We start from the raw sequence: 23,073 nt of genomic DNA, 5'->3' as shown, positions 1-23,073 counted from the left end.
GAAAAATCTGCTTACAAAATATCCACGTACTTTTAGACTTAACCGCTGCAGGTGTAACACTACCGAGGGTGAGCTTTACGTTGCGCCATAAAAAACTAGGTCGTTAAAAATCGGTTGTCAGTCCCTTTAATGTTCCTGTTTTGGAAGTAGCAAGGCGACGATGCGAGACGGCGCAAATAAAAAGTGTGCAGCAAGCAATTGCGGTCGCCGGATGGTAAAGAAAAAAAGCCTTTTGCGCTCGTCCTATCGGTTGCGGCAACTGAAGGCGCGGCGGCATGCCATCACAACGAAGTTCTTCTCCCTAACACGTTTGATCCGTTTGTGCGTACAGCACTTTCGTCGCACAGGCCCGAGAATGGCGGCCTGAGCGCGCTGCAAAGAAAAAAAAATGTGGTTGATCCCTCTTATATAGGAATCGGTATACAACACGAAAGTGAAACGTGTCTTCACAGAAGTAGTGTAATGTTTATTGCACATTGATATATAATGTCTATTGGTGTTTTGTGGCTAAAGCGCCCTTAGGCGTTGATGCACCCACGCTGACGCCTGGTGGCACGTCTCCTCCATCACGACTACCAACGTCGATGACCATGAGCAACCGTCGTGCATATGGAAGCTGCACTACGCTGCACACGCTAGCACAACGCGAAAGACGAAGCACGTAACTGACACACTAATACAACGCGCAAGACAAAGCACGTAACTGAATCGTCACCGAGTCAAATCAGCGCGTACAGCGCGTCGTAATTGCAGCCTCCGCGATCAACTTCAGAAACATTTTCAGAGCTAATCCACGCTCCGCTGTGCTGAGTACGGTGAACGCCACTACCAACGCCACCTAGGTGGCGTTGGTAGTGCTTCTTGATGCCAGCGTCCCTTCGAATGCTGGCATCGAGGCGTCGTAGTGGTGAGACCACCGAAGCGTTCACTGTCGGTGCGCGTTAGTGTCATAATGCAGTACTTCTCGTTTCTGCTCGTAGGCGGCGGCACCGCCCCGAACAAGAGCGCGGGTACACGGAGGAGTGTTAGATATATAAGGCGCGTCTGTGTAGCTCTCTGCAAATGCGTTTGTGGCGCAATGGGTTAAACGCTCGGTGATCTATCGTCGCGGACCGAGAGGTTGTGGGTTCGATACCCAAATTTTGCATGTTTGTGGAACTTTTTCTTCTGGTTTCTTTCTTTGTATTATGTTCTATGACGTATTTCCGTGACGGAAATAGTGAAGTCTTGGTGGACCCCGGCATAAAACACTTGCGTGTTAAAAATATACAGAAGCGCAACGCGTGCTTCCACGTGACATGGATTGGTCAATGGGGGAGCGCAGGAGGCTGGCGCGAAAGGAGGCGGCGAGGAAGAAACGCCGGGGCGAGCGCGGTGGCTGCAAGATCTAAGAATGGCGCTACTTTTTATATATATGGGTTTTAGTTCACCACCAGCGTGTCTCCTCCTCTCCCAGCGTGACATTATCACGATAAGTGCTCGCGCTGGCGCCGGCCCAGAGTTTCGCCTCCTGTTATTCTTTCTCCGTGGCCAAAACGCATGCTTCTGCGCATCGTTCCTTCATCCACGCATGCTTCCCTTACTCGTTGAATACGTATTACTCTAAGCCTGATGGTATCTCTCATCAATAGAACGCCTCTTCGGGATTTATGAATGACACATAGAGATGGATGTGTGGAATGTCGTGTTTGATGAAGCACGAATCCAACATAAAAACGTAACAACTGATTATTTGACTGGCAATGGCAGCGGGCTAGCATACCGACGCTACCCTCGTCTCGGTAGCGAAAAGGCCAATCTTCTAGGCCGGACAGCCTTTTTTTGTAGCCGCGTCGGTGGTGCTGTGTTTTATCGGAAACGTAGTCCAGCGTATGGCCGTGTTACGCTGGGCCGGATGATGACGACGCGGAGGCTGCGCGGAAATATGCACAGAGTGTGTCGACACATCACCCCCCCCCCCCCCCCGCTAAAGGGAGAGCCCTCAGGGCTTGTAAAAATCTGTGCAGCGTACCCGACGGCCATAGCGTGTAGTGACAGAAGCAGGCTGCGATGTTAAGGGTTGTGGATGGATGCTTGTGGGTCCCCTGTATTTCCTAGCCCGTGGTGAGGCGGCGAGGGGGCCCGATGCGAGCAATCCAACCGGTGAAGAGGGCTGAGGCGACGTCTTCCGCGGTGATTCCCTCGAGGAGCCATGCCTCAGGCCATAGAGTATACCGATCGATGGCGGTGAGGCAGTAGCGATAGTGGCCAGCTGGGGAAAATGGTCCTATGATATCAAGGTGGACGTGTTGAAACGAACCAAAGGGCAGGGGGGAATGCTCCGAGTGGTGAAGTGACAAGCCTGCTGACTTTAGCGCGCTGAGATTGAATGCAGGAGTGCACCCAGGTGCGCTCCTGCATTCATAACCTGCAGGAAAGCCTGGGAAAGCTTCCCAGGGTTTCCTGCAGGTTAGCCCACTGTACGCCCGCCGCGTCCTTGGTAAATGCTAGATCCGGAGTGGTGTCTCTCGTAACGGAGGTGCCCTCCCTAGTTGGGAACTGAGGTTTTGTGACCAGCTCTAAGGAACAGTCCGTCATAGCTTGAACCAGGTCTCTTCCCTTAACAGTGGCCTTTGGATATCCCCAGGCCGGGTGGTGTGCATTAATGTCCCCGACAGCTACGAGCGGCGACTTGCCCGCTAGAGCAGCCGCCTTTGCGACCACCGAGCAAAACGCCTGCTTGTGATTCCGAGGGGTAATGTAGACATTCTGTATGAAGATGCTACACTTCTGGATGATTTCGACCAGCTGGGCCTCCAAAGTAGAGTTGCCGAGCTGAAGCTTGTGTTCTACAAACGCACATTTCCTCACAACCAAGATAGCCAGAACGCCTTGCCCCTCCCCCCCTAACCGATACAGATCGATAGCCGGGGAAGGCAACCGCCGCGTCAATGGTTTCCTGTAAAGCAATCACATGCAGCCTCACCGCCAATGGGTCAATGTACTGCAGGAGGGGTGCCTTACGCTTCCTTACGCGTTGTTTACCGCGCATTTTCACTGCCTAATGGCAAACTCATTTGCGCTGGGAGCCATGATTACAACCACTGTTGTGCCGACTTCTCGGCCCGTCCATATGTACGGGGGTCAGAGCCACTGGCATACCGGAGCCCGCCTGGTGAGGCGGGCGTCACCGGGACGGCCAAATAATTCTCGCCGAGACCAAGCCTGCTTTCGATCACTGCGACTTTACGTGCTACGAGGACAAAAAATTCCGCTTGCCGCACTACCGAGTTTTGCAATTCCTTGATTGCTTCAAGGACGGCCGACTAGGACGCCGCTGCAACCTCTCCTTCCGGACCTAGCCTCCACTTAGCCGGCCGCCGCTCCGCTGACGGAGGCCGCGCCGGGGGCTGTGCTGAATTCCTGAGTGCTTCGAACTCAGCCCTCATCTGCTGAAGCTGAGCTTTCAATGAAGCATCCTCCTGAATTAGAAAGGCGACCCTATTCCTTTTGTTCTGTCTTCCTTTTGTTCTGGCAGTGCCGCGGGCGTTACCTGTGCTGGCTGCTGCGCCCGCCTTGGCGTGACTCGATCCGCCCAAGTGGTGGGAGCCTCTTGGATGCGCACCCTGGAGCGAGAGCATCCGTGGGAGCGAGAGCCTCCTGGAGCGGCTACGGCGCCTCCCAAGAGCTGGCGAAAAAGATCGCGTTCTCGCAGGTGGTTTCACGCTCGAATCCCGTAATGTCAGACCCTCCTGGGCCTGCTGGCGTTTTTTGGCGAGCTTTCTATGCCGTCTTCTTTGTCTCAACACGAAGGGGACTTGGTAGGATGCTTGCAGGACTTGCCTTCCGTTAGATCGCCCCCACTTCCCACACAAGGCACATTTCGGCTGGCATTGGTGATCCTCCGCCGGTGCTAGTAGCTTCGTATGCGCTGTGCTTTCGATGTTTAGTTCGCGTTAATGCGAGTGACAGCACAAGAGTCCATTATCTCGTGCTGCTGCCGCGCTTCCTAACTCCAGCGTTTTTACAGCGAGTTCCCGCTGTCAATGAGCGAGATGTGTTCATGTTTACCTGTGCGCGCGTGACAACATGTTTCATAATTTAGTTAGTAAGCGAATGATTGCAAGTTTATACGGCCGATAAAAGTCATCACTTCGCATAGTTGCCCACTAATTTGCTATCGCAATCAATGCTTCTCCTTCTCGGCAAAACTGCAACATTTTATTGCTATAGCAATTATATGGACACTCCAAACGCATTCCTGCCGCCGTCGTCGTCGTCGCCGCCGCCGTGAGGAGGTTCCGTATAAAGTCCAACGGCGATGAACTCATCGCCGCGCGCCGTGTGCTGCATGTGCGAGTGAAAGCGCGCGAGGGACGCGCGCTTTCACGGAGAGCGAACGCACGGCGGAGAGCAAACACGACGTCTCCGGTCGTGAGAAAGGCCGTGGGTGATGGGAGGGAGGGAGGGTAGGTGGCGTTTAGCTGCGGCACTAAATGCGTATCTTGCGACCGGGCGCAAGGGGAACTGGCGACTCAATCTCCCACGCCAAAGGAGGAAAGGGGGAAGGCAGAGCAGGAAGGAGGGTGCGTGGCTTCTACTCTGCCAGGAGCTGCGTACTTTGCGCGGCTGAGGGCTGTCGCGCGCACCGTATCTTGAAAGCGATCTCCACACGGCTCTGACCTTTGTATGCGCTATGCTTTCTCCGCTCAGTTTCCCTTCAAGCGATAGGCCACACGAACGTTCGGTCACTGCTCCGGCCGCTCTTGCCACGCCAGCGTTTTGACAGTGCTTGTCTGCGGTCATCGAGTGTGTTTATTCATGTTTGCATGTGCGCGCTGACACCATGCTTGTTAATTCAGTTAGTAAGCGAATGTGTCCAAGTATATGCAGCCCATAAAACTACTATCCTTACTCCGTATACTCTACTAGTAAATTTGCTATCGCAATTGATCCTTCGCCTTTTGTGCGAAACTGCAACTTTTTTTTCCTTCCACTTTGACACTAGTAATCCTAACGCATTATAAGAAGTTGTCATATTGCGTATCACCAACCCGTACCTTTACACTAGGGATGCCGGAACAAAATGGGCAAAAATACTACATTTTTTTAACCGTTCGACTTAGTCATGTTTAGGAAAATAATAGCGCTGGGTAGGCAAGGACACAAAGAAGAACAGGACACTGGCACTCACTGGCGTTCAGATCAGAACACGAATGTTCAGCACACGACACTGGCGTTCTTTGTGTCTTTGTCTACCCAGCGCTGTAATTTTCCTAAACATGAATTTCCACCAACTCGCGCAAGCTTCTCTTCTTGTACAGTTTGACAGATTCATGTTGGATGGATCTGCGCTCTTTTCGTAAGTAACCCCCTCACCTCGTTAATGTCGAATAACCCTGAATTGAAATAATAATCAATAAATTAAGTCAAATATATTTAGCGTTCCTCTACCGACTCTACCAAGTGCGAAAGTTCTGATATGCCTTTGTTAGATTCACGAAGGGCCCATTTGTTGGCGATGAGCCAGTTGATCTGGCAAGTTTGTTGAACGGATACTGCCGTGCCCTACTATAAGCGACATCTCGAATTGGGAGCAGCATGAAGACACTATCATAGCTCACAGAACATCCAATACTCTCGCTCTAAATTTAGCAGCTGTGTCGTACACATAGACACGTGCGGTCAACAGGATAATCGAAAGCTGTAGTTAAGGCGTGCTGTAATACGGTCGGTACATGTTCTGTGACACGTTTGCCAGAGATACACTAAGGACGTTTTCGACGGAGCCCACATTCAATGAGCCCCGAAGAAGCGGCAGGAGTTTCGGTACATATAGTCAACTATGGTTTGCCAATCTAGGCAGTTTCGTTTCTTTGAACACACGGATCTTTTTCCCGATGTCATTTCTTCTCGCGTTTGGTATGTTGCCTGAAAGCTCGCTAAAGCTTTGGGTAAAAGGCGTTCATTTAAAAGCAGCGCATTTTCGGCGCAGCCTGCTAAAGGGCCGGGCATTTGTGGTCAGAGAACCAAGTTGGGGCGAGGTTTATTCAAAAGCGGCCCATACCCAGTGCACTTCTGGCGCAACTCGTTAAAGCGTTCGTGTGAAAGGCGTGCATTCAAAAACGGCACATATTCAGTGTATTTGTCGCGCAGCTGCTATAGCGTCAGGTCTTTCAGGAACCGTTGTGGTATTATTACGATTCCGCTTAGAACCAGAGCAATTTGAAGAATTTCTTCTGTTATGGTGGCACCCATTGACAGAGGAAAACGAGCAGCAACACTGATTGAAGTTTTTATTATTTGTAAGTCTGATTACGTTTTTCAAAGAATGCTAATCCAATAACCTGTCAAACGGTAGTAGGATTTTTGAATGCGTATCTGGAAGATTTTCCTTCACACGCGGAAGTGTTCACGGGCGCCACACACAAATATTAGAGATCTGCAATAGGCAGTTGCTCTGAATTACTGTCATGAAACTTTGCCTTCCATCTTCCGAGACGCATTCCAATTTTGGGGGTCCACTTTCTAGCCATTTGCTTAATACAAAATTTTCAACAATGTGCCACATATGCTGAACATGCTCTCCGAATGTAGAATTGTTCTTATGTCGGTAGACAGTACGAATAATTCACTACTCCAATGGTTGTATGACAAGGAAGTCTAGCACGGCTGTGGACGACACGAAGGACGCCGACAGGAAGACAAAGCAGCGTAGGTTTAGCCAGGCGCACCAGGAACAGCGTCGAGCCCGAGCCCCACTTCAGTAGCGCTGGCGATCCGGCTGCGGAGCACGATGCACTTCTTCTTCCTTACATCTTCCCCCCTCGCTGAAGACGGAGCCGCACAGGAGGCCTAAGGCGTCGTGAGGACGAAGGGCTCGCGATACGGCTTGAGCCGATCGACGTGGACAGTTTCGCGGCCTCGGCGACGCAGGTCCGTAGGGGGTGTCAGAGGTTCGATGACGTAGTTCACCGGAGAAGTTTGCTGCAGAACCCGGTAGGGTCCATGGTATCGAGATACAAACTTGGAGGAGACACCTGGTGTCGAAGTAGGAGGCACCCACAACCAAACGAGAGCGTCAGGCGAAAACTGGGTGTGGGGCCTCCCGTCTTCATGACGAAATTTCTGTAGCGCTTGTTCTTGCGTTGTAAGGGAGCGAGCTAGGGGCAACAGTAGAGGGGCTCTTTGAAATGAGCATCTGAAACGCGTCCACGTCGATGCCCTTCAGTATATGCTTGATTTTAGTGCCCTCAGTCATTGATGCATCGACGCGTTTGCAGAGAGCGATGACATCTTCGATGTAGCTCGTGAAGGTCTCACCAGGCTGCTGAGAGCGCGACTGCAGACGCTGTTCGGCACGAAGCTTTTGAACAGCAGGGCGGCCGAAGACCTCGCTGAACTTTGTCTTGAATACAGTCCAGCTTGGGACTTCGCTTTCGTGGTTGCGAAACCACAAGTGGGCAATTCCGGTGAGGTAAAAAGGGACGGTGGTCAATTTCGTGGTGTCATCCCATTTGTTATTAAGACTGACGCGTTCGTATGATGACAGCCAGTCATCAACGTCGTGGTCATCAGCACCGCTAAAGATGGGAGGGTCCCGCTGACGGAGTGTGCCGGGGGCATACAGAGGACTGGGGAGCAGGTGGTCGTAAGCTCGTGGCGCTTGCGGAGGTCATGATGGCAGGGAGGATCCGGCTGCGCAATTCCAGGATTACAGGAGACCCAGCAAACCTCCAACAATTATGACAAGGAAGTCTAGCACGGCTGTGGACGACACGAAGGACGCCGACAGGAAGACACAGCAGCGTAGGTTTAGCCAGGCGCACCAGGAACAGCGTCGAGCCCGAGCCCCACTTCAGTAGCGCTGGCGATCCGGCTGCGGAGCTCTACACGACGCACTTCTTCTTCCTTACAGTTGCTCTACTTTTACAATCCACGTCATGTTCCGAAAATTCGGTTTTTGTGGATACCTGGACTTTGCGAACTAGCTGGTGTCCTGACTGTAACCGGTACCCTACTGAATTGTCCGATCGGGTTCCATACGAAACTGCAAATTATCGATTACTACAGAGCTGATAATCGTAATTAAACCTTTACATGAGGAGCATCATGGAACCTTTGTGCGCCATATGGGGATGTGGACTCAATGGGCCATTTCCTCCTTTTTGCTAAATACCCCAAAATACAGCTATAATTAAAGCAACCGCTATCACCTATTGGCCTTCCTTTCTCAGTACTTAATATTTAAACTATTGTTGCGAGCACCCTTCCTTGCGAAGAAGTCCGACGAGCAGCAGCAGCAATAAAGAGACCGGAGCCAGACTATCGAGATGGGTAACAGCAACAATAACAACACCCTGATAAGGGTTGGTGTTCTCTAAACCTCGTTTCTGCAGTGGTGACCTGGAATGACCGAACACAACGCTCCGAAAGAAGAAACTGCATCCGTCGGATCGTCTCCACGGTCCATTCAAGCGATGATTGTTCGCTTTTCTCCTTCTTGACTGCAACATCCCCAACTAAGGTCGATACAAGCTGAAGGTCGGTTCCGGCTACACCGTACCACCTCACAACAAGGTCGCTTTGCCCATGTCCAGTGCTTCCTCTCTAGCGATGTCGAGTTGGAAGTGTACGATGTACACTCCAATCCACCCGCGACAAGCAGTTACGACACTCTCAAGCCCATCGTCCTCGAGCCTACCAGCAGGCTGTCAGAACGTAATGGTCTGCGACCGCTTAATTCCGCTTAGGAACTCTCACCGCAGCCTTACACAACTTCTCCGCCCCATGCATTCACTGTTGGGCAGGGACGTGTTCAAACCCCCCCCCCCCAAATTTTTTTCCGCCCCTCCCCCCCCCCCCACTTACCCACCCTTTGTTCTCGTCGCTTCGCGCTGACATAATTCATGAAACCGGTGCTACTATCACAATTTCATTCCTGGGCGCTTCCGTTTGGGTTGGTAATTTACAGCGAATCATGTCCGCATATATGGAAAAAACTCACGGGTGTTTGTCAAGGCTTTGAAACTCTGTGAAGTTTTGGGCGAGAATGTGGCGGCTGCATTCTGAAGCAACAAATGCACAACAAATAAAGCAATAAATGCGGCAGCCGCATTTTAGATGATGGCGAAAACGCTCGAGGCCCGTTTACTTTGATTTAGGTGCACGTTAAAGACCCCAGGTGGTCGAAATCTCCGGTATACATTTCCGCCGCTTCCCTTCAGGTGGCGGTTAGGCCACGCTCGCGCAGGCTACGTTCACACTTGGTCTCGAAGCTGTCGGAAGCGGCAAAATCTTGCAAAAGTCCGCCCGCCTAGGTGTCAAAACCTATGGTGTTGGGCTGCTGAGCACGACGTCGCGGGATCGAATCCCGGCCACGGCGGCTGCATTTCGATGGGGGCGAAATGCGAAAACACCAGTGTACTTAGATTTAGGCGCACGTTAAATAACCCCAGGTGGTCCACATTTCCGGAGTCCCCCACTACAGCGTGCCTCATAATCATATCGTGGTTTTGGCACGTAAAGCCCCATAATTTAATTTTAATTAATTTTAGGCGTCAAAACAGGCAGAAAAACAGGCTGCGAGCCAAATCGGTCTCGGGCCGATTTTTTCGCCATGACGAAGCGGAAACGCGGCGGAAAGTCGTTCTGCTTCACTGGAAGCTACACTAGCACGGAAACAACCGGTCGTAAAATTGAACATGGCACCAAAAGTGTGGGCTGTAATGCTGATCGACGCGATCAAGAACCAGCCCTTGCTCTACGACAAGAGTGGCACTAAAACGTACTGTCAGCAATACTCGTGATAGTATTCAACGTCGAGCGACCGGAGGTGCGGCACCGAAGCCTTGGCGTTACCCAACTTCTCGCGCTTTTGCAAAGCAAGGCGAATCCACCACCGCTGTTTCCGAGGTGTCCGCGTCTTCCGTTTATTCATTGTCAATTTCTAGATAACAAGAAGGTAGAAGTATAAAAGCCATTTCTTCTTCGACTTCCACGGCAGACAATAGTTAGGCAGATTCCTCGTTGGCGCTCCATAATTCTCCTCGCACGTGTACGGTATGTTGCAAAAGTCGCGGGGTGCTTTTCTCGTCGCGACGATAGATTGGGAGCGTAGGTCTCACGTAGGACGCGCAGGCTTTGGCGAGCCCCAACACAAGGGCCAGCCCGGGTTTTAGCTGTGGTGTTCCCGTTGCCCCTTTGGTGTCCTGGAGGCGCCGACAATACGAAATGATGAAATGTTATTACAACTTGTAAATAAAAGCTATCAAAGAAATATTACCCCGCCTAGGCACCAACCTGTGAGTCAGCGCTACCGCGCCTGTGTGAGGAGAATTACGGAACGCCAACGAGGAATTTACCGAAGGTCGCAGATGACACTCGAAGTTGCGTAAAATGATGACTTTTGATGAGGGTACGTGGGTCAAAGAATGAACATACCGCTCGAAATAAAGCGATAATGAGCGCCACCACGCCGACAAACGTACGCAGACGAATGGATCTGGACGAAAACGGCAGCGGCAGCCGCGGCGGTAGCAAAACAAATGTGAACAACTTGGACAGGCGTGGAAAAAATTTTCCTGCCGCTTTCCCCTTTCTGCCCGCTTGCCGCTTCCCAAGTGTGAACGTAGGATTGCGATTGCGCCCCTACGGGAGGCTGGTAATTACTGTTTTGTTGTTGAATCCCAAACCAGCAATTACGGAAGGCTGGTAGTTGCTGTTTTGTTGTGGAATCCCAAACCAGCAATGTACACACGAAGGGGTTGATGACAGCAGTGAAATTCCACCGACTCGCAACAAAATGCACGAAACAGACAGCCGACAAGCATGAATTACTGCTGTGCGCAGTACAGCGTAAGTAAACTCTTGTTGCAGGCGCTGACAGTTCTCGTCGGAGTTCACGCGTCCTGAGAAATTGATTATGTGCACTGTGCACTGAACAAGACCGGAGTTCATTCCTGCATCACTAGTACACCAATCAGTCGAGATTCTGTAAAGTACGAGGCCGCTTCCTGTTTGCACCGGCGTAAGTGAAGCAGAAATGAGTTGCACGTACACACTAGTTAAAATGCGTACACATGCGATATCTATGCTGTGCGGTGAAATATTCTGTACAATTATGAATCTGTTGACGTAAAGGCAAATGACGGCTGCACGCTCGCACACAGCGGAAGACACAGCGGCCCATGCACTTGCCGCAGGAAATGCAACCCTCTCGTATGAGGAAGCAGGGCGACGAAAGCTTCGAAAAAAAAGCCTTACGCGTTTTTGCGCGTATTTAACTTTTCTAGCGCAAAGACGTACGCACCGAACAAGCTATTGCTATGGGAGTAGTTATAGCCTGGTCACACGTGCATTTTCACGCGTATAGCCGTCCTTGACTTGTGAAACACACTTCGCCCCGACGAGGATGACGCCATCTACGCTTAACGGAAATTAACATTTAATGATGTCTTCTCCGATCGCACGGGTCGTCTCAAAGATGCGTTTTCGAAGACTAGTCCATTCAGTTGCGCGATGAGAGACCGTTGCTGCAAACGCCCACTGTACCTGTCGTACTTACTGTATTTACTGAGCTTAGTTTACTTTTTACTTAATTTCATCACAAGCACACGCACACGCGTGGGGGCGGGAGGGTCCCATGTCTGTGATATACATGTAGGGAGTCTGCTTAAACTGCCGATATTTATGATCGATCACGTGACGTAGAGGAAAGCAGAAGCTTGCCCTCACCTCCCTCCCCCCCCCCCCGAAAAAAATTTCGGGCTACGCCCCTGCTGTTGGGAGATCGAGCAACAACTTTTGACCACCAGCTCCTACGGGAGCTTTTTGTGGGGCGTCTACCCGTGTCCGTGCAGATGATCCTGGCCACGATGTGATACCTCCCCCTATCGGCCTTGGCTGTCCACGATGAGAAAATTATAGAAATTGTTGGACAATTTCCAGCTGTTTCATCGGCGCGCATACCCAACGTTCCTGCGGTTTCGCCGCGCTGCCCATATCAGTCCACCAACTCGCCTAACGAGTACATGACACTGCACCAAGAAATCAACAACCTTTAGCAATTTGCTGCTGCCATGCTTTCGCAAACCCATCCAAATGGCAACCGCGGCTCGCGCTCTGGATCATCCAGGCGATCCTACCCTCGCCACTCGAGCTGACGCATACGATCTCCGTTCCCGAAGCACTCATTCGTCTCTCAACGAGGCACTCGCTTTTGCTGGTAGCATCAGCGTTTCGGCGCGGCCGCAGTGCGCTGTACAGGCACGTGTGCATGTACGCCTTCCAGAAGCGCTTGGATTTAAAGTGGACTGAAGCATCGGCTGATGCTTCCATCCAGCAGTCGAGATAAGTAACAGTTGTCTAGAGTATTCTGACAGAAATTAGGGGCAGCTTCACACTGAGTGGTGTGAACACTGGGCAAACAGCGAAGCTGGTGGCCCTTCCCTAGCTTTAACTTTGCTTACCTTGCTTTGGCTTGGCTGGTTCTTAGCTTTGTCTTTGCTTTCCTTTGCTTAACTTGGTTTGGCTTGGCTGGTTCATAGCCAAACTTAGCCGACGCCGAGTATCGGGACGATACTCGAGTTGTAAAGGCCTCTTTTGATCAGACGTAGCGTTGACGCGCGAGTGCACTCGGCATGGGGAAGCCACGCCGGCGAGAGCGAAGCGCTGCATAGTTCGGCGCAAGGCGTGGTCGACGTATCCGGCGTTCGTCGGCGTTCGTCGGCTGCAGCCGGCGTCGAGATGCGACATGCTGGATTTCGCGCCCACCTGTTCACCCAGAATGGACCGCACCTACGTCTCGTCGAGCATGATGGGCTGATGGATACCGAGGCTGTAATCTCGACACGCATGGCGACTGCACGGCCGCCATTATCTGCCATGTTGACTCTCTAATCGGCTGTTGAGAGGTCACGTGTTTTGAAATTCGTCTGGCCGCAAGCACAAGGACGCCGACACGTTGTCGCGTGCTCCCGCCGAATCTGCCAGTCGACAGTCAGGGGACGACGATGGCTTCCTGGGTGCCCTTACTACGTCGGACTTAGTCAAATGGCAGCGTGACGACGCTGAAATTCGACCTCTCATCGACCACTTAGAGGGCCGTCAAACATCCATACCACGCCATCTACGTCGCGTCTTGACGTCATTCTGTCTATGAGACAATGTGCTGTACAAGATGAACGCCTGCCCGAATGACCGAGCCTACCTTCTAGTAGTTCCCAAAGACTCGCGGGACGATATTCTCTTCGCTTGCCACGACGAGCCTACATCTGGCTACCTCGGCTCCTCACGAACGCTTGCTAGAGTGTGCGAGATGTATTACTGGCCCGAGCTTGCGGCAAGCGTCAAACAGTATATTAAAGGCTGCCGGGAATGTCAGCGACGAAAGTCACCACCACTGAGGCCCGCCGGGTTATTGCGACCCATCGAACCACCTCATAAGCCATTCTACCAAGTCGGCTTAGACTTTGTTGGGCCTTTTCCTCTGTCAACCGATGGCGACAAGTGGCTGATGGTTGCCACTGACCCGCTATGCCGAGACAGAGGCGCTGCCACGAGCCACAGCTTTTGAGGTAGCGCAGTTCTTCATGCGTCACATCGTATTGCGTCATGGTGCCCCATCCACTGTTATCACAGACAGAGGAACGGCGTTCACGGCGCAGCTCATGGACGAAATTTTTCATTTGAGCAACACCAGGCATCGAAAGACGACTGCTTACCATCCGCAGTCGAATGAACTTACGGAGCGTATAAACAAGACCATCACAGACATGATCTCTATGTACATACATCGAAGTCCAGCACAAAACATGGGATCGCATCTTGCCTTACGTGATCTTCGCTTATAATACCGCCGTACAAGAGACGACGCGGTTCGCACCATTTCGCCTCGTTTACGGCCGCGAAGTACAGACGATGCTGGACGCTATGCTTCCGTGTCACGACACCGAGCACCTAACGACTGACGCCGAAGAATTTGCTGAGCGCGCTGAGGAAGCCCGCCAGCTCGCGCGGCTGCACATCGGTGAGCAGCAACACGCAGATGCACGGCGCTATAACATCCGTCACCGACAAGTGTGTTAATGTCCCGGAGACAAAGTGTGGGTGTGGACCCCTGTTCGCCGCCGTGGCCTTTGTGAAAAGTTGATTAGCCGGTATTTTGGCCCATACAAAGTGCTGCGCCGCATTAGTGACGTGAACTGCGAAGTCGTTCCAGACGGGGCGGCGCAAACACGGCGTAGACAACAACCTCGCCCTGACATAGTTCACGTTTTGCGCATGAAACCATATGTTGGGCGTTCGTGATTATTATCTTTTTTAATTAATCTTTCGACTTAAGCTACTGTTTGCAAACTATCTGTTTCTTGAGACTGTGCCCGTCGCGCTTCCCCGCTGCGGTGCTTTTGTTTTTCCTGTAGGTGTCATTGTGTCCTTTGCACGAGCTCCGGTCCTGACCATGCTTTTTCCCCCTCCTTTTCTTACACCGCTTCTTGGGCATCGAGCCGAAGCTCTTTCCGAGGAAGGGGAGAAATGCCACCAGTAGTAGTGGGTACAGTGCTAAGAGGCAGGCACGGAGAAGAAGAAAGAAGTGTGTGTGCTTCTCCGCCCGCTCGATAGCCAGCTCCCAGCGCCATGCTTTCCAGGAGCCGCTACCCTCAATAAACGTCGCGTCGCCCGTTCTCTCACAAGGCACGTGACATTATCTTTTTCTGGTTTGAATAACGTCGACATTATAAAAAGTAGTGGTCTGTTGTTTCGATTTCCTTGCAATTGTGGAACAGAGTGGACATCGTCAGACCAGCTTTATGTAAATAGAATTTCAATTCCGGGGTGCGACAGCATAATTTGGAGTACGTAACTTCTAACTGCCGAGAAGGACACCACTGATTATTCCAGCCAAACCCGAGATGCTGAAAGTCTGTAGATAGGATCAGCGATAATTTGCTTAAGTCATTTCCTAGGCAAAGCGTTCTGAATATCAATGCAGTGACGTAAGCTGTATCGGGTAAAATATGAATCACAGGTCCATTTAAAGATGTTCTGGCTAAGAAATCTGCCATTTCGTTTACGTATAAACCGCAGTTTCCTGGAACCGAGTGCAAATTAACTTTTGTAACGTTGTAGGGACTAAATTTTTAAACATATTTAACATAGTTGTATTCGTTGCCGAGGAAAGCTACGCACATACTGACCGAGAATCTGTTCCTACGACAGCTGACAATTGATTCGGGGGTAATTTGCGCAGTGCTGAAACAATCGCCAGTAATTCTGCTATGAAAATAGGCGTGTAATCCGGAAGGCGAATAGAAAAGGACCAACTAAGAGAAGGAGAAAAAATGCCTACGCCAGTCTTCTCGTCTAACATTGAAGCGTCAGTGGCTATTATATTGTTTGTTTCCTGGTGAGAGAGGTAATCTTGTAATTGCTCGTTTAAATATTGGAATTACATTAGTTTTGCATTCGAGGGGAAAATATCCTCAAATTCAATTTGGTGGTTTTTCTTGGATTGACTTCTTTCTTGGATTGATTCGAGTCGAGGCCAATGATTATTAAAAATGTACATGGTTCATACATTATTAAACATACATTAATCTTCTTTGAGGAAAATCGTAAAACTTTAGGTACGTTTGGACAGTAAGGATTCTGAATCGACTTTTTTAAATATGGTAATCGCGCTTCCATATACAGAACGTTCTTTGCAACAAACTTAGGCAGTCCAAGGCAGAAACGCAGAGCTTCCCCTTCTAATAGTACCAAAAGCAGAGCGAGCGGTACCACCAGCAATACACTTCGTCCTCGTCTTTTTCTTGCGTACGTGTTTGTCGCTGCACAACAAATGATTGAGGACCTTAACCGAGAAAGTATAAGAGTGGGGTTGAAGATTACTATGCAGAAGACAAACACAATGTACAAAAGCCTGGCAAGGGAATAATAATTCAGGATTGCCAGTCAGCCTTTAGAGTCTGTAAAGTAGTACGTTTATCTAGGTCAATTACTCACATGAGACACTGATCATAAGAAAGAAATTTACAGAAGAATAAAATTGGGTGGGAGTGCATACGGCAAGCATTGCCAAATACTAACTGGTCGCTTACCACTGTCGTTGAAAGGAAAAGTGTACAATCATGGCATTCTGCCGGTGCTAACATATAGGCTAGAAAATTAGAGGTTAACAAAGAAGCTCGAGACCAAGTTAAGGACCGCACAAACAGCGATGGAACGAGAAATCTTAGGCCTAACCTTAAGAGACAGGAAGAGAGCGGGGTGGATCAGAGAGCAAACGGGGATAACCGATATTCTAGTTGGCATTAAGAGGGGAAAATGGAGCTGGGCAGGCCATGTAATGCATAGGATAGATGACCAGTGGACCATTAGAGTTGCAGAATGGATACCAACAGAAGGGAAGTGGAGTCGAGGACGGCAGAAAACTAGGTGGGGTGATGAGGCTAGGAAATTTTGCTGGCACAAGTTGGAATGAGCTAGCGCAAGACAGGGGTAATTGGAGATCGCAGGGAGAGGACTACGTCCTGCAGTGGACATAAATACAGACTGACGTGATGATGATTAGATAATAGTTCACCATATAGCAATAAGTCCTCTACCGTTGTCTTCGTTTGCGGATTTAGCAAATTTTCACCGGTCTCAGAAAATATGTTTCATTAAAGGGACCCTGAAACGATTTTGACGATTTTATACAAACGTACTGAGTCGTTAGAGTAGGTCCTTCTGATAATTACTTGACGCATCTAGGCGCTCCACGTAAAGCGTGTAATTTATTACAAGGTTTTAAAAAGGTACATCGCTACCGATCGCAGCACGCCAATCGGGTGAACCAAGTGACGCGATTTGACCGTAACACGTCACTGGGCCAGCTATCCGATTGGCGGCCCAGGCCGCGTCATCGATAATTTTCCTAACATTATGGTGAACCAATGTTGCTCGTAATAGTTTAGATGTTAGTTAATTTGTTTCTATAAAAAGAAAGTAACAGAAAGAAAATGCACAAATGACCTGTATCACTATTACAGTGTACTATAATGTTTTACAGGGGCTCGAGCGGAGGCGCGTCCTATTGCGCGACGCGTACCCGCTTTGGAAGAAAGCAGCGGCGGCGCAATCGTCGCCCGCACTTGAAACGAGTGTGCACTGCTTCTGCGTCTTCACGTTGTTTTTTGATGTCGTCGTCGCGGAACGTCGCTTCTGTCGCGCCCTTTCCTGCGTCAGTGTTTATGATGCCGCCCATGTGGCGGCTAAACCACTGTTACGCGCCAGGCCGCGCAACTGGCTATGCAAGAAAAGCCCAGGAGCGCAAGTTATCGCTTTTTAAGGCTCCGAAAGATGAACAACACAGGCTTGTTTGGCAGCGAAATCTCCACAGGCTTGACAAACCGCTGGACCCTGATTGTGCTGTTTGTGAACTACACTTCGAGCCGAATTTTACCTTGAGGCATTATGTCCACATGATCAATGGAACGAAGTTAATTAGAATTCCGAGGGGGACCCCAACGCTTGCTCCTAAAGCTTGCTCCATTTTATATTAAAGGTTTAAACAACTCTCACCCGTCGTGGTTCCTCAGTGGTTACGGTGTTGGGCTGGTGAGCACGAGGTCGCGGGATCGAATCCCGGCCATGGCGGTCGCATTTTGGTGGGGGCGAAATGCACAAAACACCCGTGTACTTGCATTTAGTTGCACGTTAACGAACCCCAGGTGGTCCAAATTAATCCGGGGTCCCCCACTACGATGTGCCTCATAATCAGATGGTGGTTTTGTCACGTACAACCCCATATTATATTATTATTATTATTATTATTATTATTATTATTATTATTATTATTATTATTATTATTATTATTATTATTATTATTATTATTATTAATGACAGGCAGCAACATTCCACGTTGCTGCCTGTCACCACCAAAACTCAGCCGTCCATAGAATACAGAGTCTTTATAACGCCCACTTTCATGACCTTGATATTTTTCACAACTCTCTGTCTTTGTTTTGCTCTCAGCTTTCCGTTGTGTCTTATTTTCACCATATTGTTCAACTTCCCTTCTTCATTTTATTATGTATGCATTTTGCGCCTTCGGTTACATGTATGTACACTTTTCTTTTCAAGATTGATATTTTTTATTCATTGTTTTTTTTTTCACTGATACTCCCCTGCTGTATTTCTTTGTCTATGTATACGTGCGCCAGCACCCAGACCTCACGGTTGTTCCTGGGCACAATAAATAAATGATTGATTGATTGATTGATTGACGCTTTCGTTCTCACTGAAATAAATATACCACAAGTCGGTGCCGATATGTATACGCTGTCTGGTTATCGTTCACATTTCGTAACCCGGCCACGAGGGCGAGGAGGTGGTATAGCGATTTTTGTCCGTGACACGTATATTACGTCTCGAGTAGATGTTACGTTTGTGAAATCCTTGTAGATGTTTGCTAAGATATTCACGTATGCCTCCTGTACTCCTTGATTCCGCAATGCCTCTATGACTGCTGGTATCTCTACTGAATCAAATGCCTTTTTATAATCTATGAAAGCCATGTAGAGAGGTTAATTGTACTCCGCAGATTTCTCGATTACCTGATTTATAATATGGATACGATCCATCGTAGAATATCCCTTCCTACAAAGATTCCACAGCTACCTTGGTTCTCCACAAGAAAAGTAGAAAGTTACCTATCAAGAAAGGGGTCAGGCAAGGAGACACAATCTCTCCAATGCTATTCACTGCATGCTTAGAAGAAGTATTCAAGCTCTTAGACTGGGAAGGCTTAGGAGTTAGGATCAACGGCGAATATCTCAGCAACCTTCGGTTTGCAGATGGCATTGTCCTATTCAGCAACAATGGAGACGAATTACAACGAATGATTGAGGACCTAAATCGAGAAAGTGTAAGAATTGGGTTGAAGATGAATATGCAGAAGACAAAAATAATGTTCAATAGCTTGGCAAGGGAACAAGAATTCAGGATCACCAGTCAAACTCTAGAGTCTGTAAAGGAGTACCTTTATCTAGGTCAATTACTCACAGGGGACCCTGATCACAAGAAAGAAATTTACAGAAGAATAAAATTGGGTTGGAGTGCACACGGCAGGCATTACCAAATCCTGACTGGGAGCTTACCACTGTCGCTGAAAAGAAAAGTCTACAATCATTGCATTCTACTGATGCTAACATATGGGGCAGAAACTTGGAGGTTAACAAAGAAGCTCGAGAACAAGTTAAGGACCGCACAAAGAGCGATGGAACGAAAAATCTTAGGACTAACGTTAAGAGACGGTGTGGATAAGAGAACAAACGGGGATAGCCGATATTCTAGTTGATATTAAGCGGAAGAAATGGAGCTGGGCAGGCCATGTAATGCGTAGGATGGATAACCGGTGGACTATTAGGGTTACAGAATGGATACCAAGAGAAGGGAAGCGCAGTCGAGGTCGCCAGAAAACCAGATGGGATGATGAAGTTAGGAAATTTGCAGGCGCACGTTGGAATACGCTAGCGCAAGACAGGGGTAATTGGAGATCGCAGGGAGAGGCCTTCGTTCTGCAGTGGACATAAAATATAGGCTGATGATGATGATGATGATGAAGATGATGAGATGTTACGTTCGTTCATGCCGAATGTGTGGTCATAAAAATAAATATTTCAAATGCAGATATAATCATCCTTTCTACATATCGTCCACCATGTGACAGTCTGAGGCGATTCTTGGCAGAACTCGACGAAATACTGGGCAAATGGGGTTCACCTGTGCAGTTATGCTTAGCTGGTGATTTGAACGTAAGACAGTTTTAGTGTAGCGTGCGCAACTAATAGCGTACGCTATACGCTGTAGTACAGCGTACGCTAAGCAGCGCCCGTTTATTGTAGTTTTAGTTGGCTGGCGAGATCTTCCAATCTCAGAGGCCATATGCCATCGTCGCGCCTATCTCTCGACTTCACCGACAGGTGGCGCTGACATATCTAGAACAACCACCAAGATAATCTGAAAATAAAGGGGAAGCGGAATGCAGCAATATTGAAACACAGAGCACTGTGGGGCCACAATAAGTATGAGGTGGTGCGTGGAATATGGAAAGGAGTAATGGTGCTAGCGCTAACATTCGCAAATGTCATTATCTGCTTAAAATCGGATATATTGGCGGGTTTGGAAGTTAACCAAAGATCAGTAGGCCGGTTGACTTTGGGAGCCCACGGTAATACCACAAATGAGGCAGTGCAGGGTGACATGGGTTGGGCCTCTTTTGAAGTCAGAGAAGCACAGAGCAAAATTAGTTTTGAAGAAAGGCTCAGGAACATGGATGAAAATAAATGGGCGGCTAAAGTGCACAAGTATCTCTACGTGAAAAGCGTGGGCACAGAATTGAAAAAGAGGTCAAGGAAGTTCGCAACCAAGTACAGGATAATCGAAACTGCAAATAGACAACCAGGAGTCATCAGAAAGAAAGTGAGAGAAATAGAGACCGTGAATTGGATGCAAAGAATGGAAACAAGAAGGACAATAGAGATTTACAAGAACGAGAAGAAAGAAATTAGAAGGGAAAATCTGTACGATAACACAAAGGGCAGTGCCTTGTTATTTGAGGCTCGAGCCGGTTGCCTAAGGACGAGAACATACCGGAAAAAATATTCGGAACTAGATGAGACATGTGCATGCTGCAGTAAAGATCCAGAAACCACTCAGCACATCCTGATGGAATGCGACGGGATCTACCCAGCGAGAACCGTAGGTAACGTGCAACTCCCAGAAGCACTTGGTTTCAAAGTTGAAGGAAACATAAACAGATCAGCCGTAGAGATCAGCAAGAGACGATTGGAGTACTGGTGGAAAAAAAGCAGGGAAAAGATGTATACGACCTGATCTCTTAAAATCATAGGCAGCGGCACAAGGTATATTTTTGTAAAAAGAAAAATAATAATGAGAGGTATACAAACATGCTAGATAAAGAACATGCATAGTACACCTGATTAAATCAAGCAGGCTAGGTGACTATTTGTCGCCGCCCCGTTTCAAAGGGGATGCCAATAAATCATCATCATCATCATCGGTTTCCCTCGTTAGGCTTCGTGTTGTTCGAAACAAGAAGCGATCTCGAAAACTCCACAAGGTTATCCATAATACACTGTTGTCGAATAGGCCTGAGACTAAGCGAAAGCCGTTTACGCAGTCATTTGCTACGAACGAAGCGAATTCTACAAAAGCCACGCCAAATTCAATTCGAAGTGGGCAGCGGGAACCGCCGCCATGTTTTACGTAAACTACGCAAACCACGCAAAAACGGTAAAGCTGTATCTGAGAAATAGCGTGCGTACGCTATACGCTATCGGTCGGATAGCGTTCTGCTCCTGCGCAGTGATGACCCGCTATTTTATAGCGTACGCTATGGCATAATGTACGCTGAACTAAAACTGTCTATAAAAACGCTATGCGTCACGTCAACTACTGTTTCCGATTACTTATCCATTTTGTGTTCTTATGGTATGGTATCCATCATAAATCATCCGACTAGAGAAGACTGTTTAAATAACCGAGTAGTAGCGTCCTGCATAGACCACATTGTGGTGCCTCTGGCTATTCATTGGCCGCTTGCGTCATATATCAGAGGTTAGCCGACCACTATTTTGTGGCCTGTCGCCTTTCGAAGCCTTCTCTAGCTGTAGAACGGCAATCGGTTGGGAACACAAAAAGAAATCAAATGGAAATTCAAATCACTAATACAAAAATGTTCGACCAATACATCACTAATTTTGACTGGTCTTTGCTGATTGATGGCGGTGCACCCGATAAGGTATACGAAAAGTTCTCCACTCAACTTAAACACTTTGAGCGCCTAAGTACATATACTGCTATGAAAAAGGGCAGAAACAATGTTAACTGGCTTAATGCCGATAATATGCCTGCCATATCGCTTAGGGATTGGCTCTGGAAGCGCTCCAAACGTTCGCCTAAAAATGAGGGATTTAAAGCTGAACATAAAATGGCAAGGAACAGGGCAGTCGGGCTTTTGCGAACAGCGAAAAGAATGTAATTTGTAACTAAATTCAACCAATTGTGCAAAAGTCCCGCGAAAACGTTGTCTATAATAAATATTCGTAGGAAAGGAAGTGACGTGCTTACTAATCCCATTGACTCATTTCCAGACGACAAAACAGTGGTAGTTAACGCATTCAACCGTTCTTTTCTCGCGTGCTTCTGAAAACGCTTTAACCCAAAAGGAAAATCATTGTACGTTGAAGGAATCTGTGTCGGCGTCCGCTTTTATGCCTCGCTTATCAACGCCTGACCCGAAAAGGATTATTTTTAGTTTTCGGCAAAGAAAAAACCAGGAATAGATGGCATATCAGTAGGCAATCTCCGAAGAAACTGCGATGTGCTTGCAAACATCTTTTTTTAAAATAAATGTCTTTTTAAAAACTGCAGTAATTACCGAGACTCTCAAAACGGCTATAGTTAAGCCACTATATAAAGGAGGCAGGAAAGATAAGGTTGAAAATTATAGACCAATCTCAATTTTGCCGGTAGTTTCCCAGATACTCGAAAAATTCCTGTACGAGTGCATGACGTCTTTTTTAATGAAGTTTTCGATTTCATCGCCCAGGCAGTCTGGTTTCGTTGCGAATCGAGGTACCACAGCCCTATTAGAAGAATTATCAGATGAAGTATATTCCGCATTTGAAAACAACTTATTCACCTGTGCGCTATTTCAAGACATAGCAAAAGCTTTTGACACAGTGAATCATAACATTCTACTAGCGAAACTAACTTTAATGGGACTCAAAGGACCGTTTCACAACGTACTGCGAAACTACATGTGTGGTAGGTTACAGATAGTTATGACCAACAAGGAAACCGTCAGTAGCAAGCAATGGCTTACAGCCGGTGTTCCCCCGGGGTCGATTTTATCACCTCTTTCATTTAACATATCTGTAAACGATCTTCCTCTAGCAATTTCTAAAGGCATTATCTATCAGTATGCTGACGATGCGCTAATATTAACAAAGCATATAAATTATGAAAGGGCTGTGGGCGCCCAGCAACATACAATACAAGGTGTAATGCACTGGTTTGCGAAAA

General features: G+C 48.4%; 1 protein-coding gene across 1 annotated transcript in view; it reads left to right on the top strand.

Moving 5' to 3' along the window:
- The first annotated feature begins 5,713 nt into the window (after positions 1-5,713).
- Positions 5,714-23,073, top strand: part of LOC125945082 (uncharacterized) — a 102,714-nt gene continuing 85,354 nt past the window's right edge. The window contains exon 1 of the mRNA XM_049666652.1: positions 5,714-5,808. The gene's annotated coding sequence lies outside the window, so the exon portion shown is untranslated. The remainder of the gene's footprint in view (positions 5,809-23,073) is intronic.

The sequence above is a fragment of the Dermacentor silvarum genome, chromosome 4 (genome assembly GCF_013339745.2).
Source record: "Dermacentor silvarum isolate Dsil-2018 chromosome 4, BIME_Dsil_1.4, whole genome shotgun sequence".
Classification (NCBI taxonomy): Eukaryota; Metazoa; Arthropoda; class Arachnida; order Ixodida; family Ixodidae; genus Dermacentor; species Dermacentor silvarum.
This window is presented reverse-complemented; position numbering and strand designations above follow the sequence as displayed.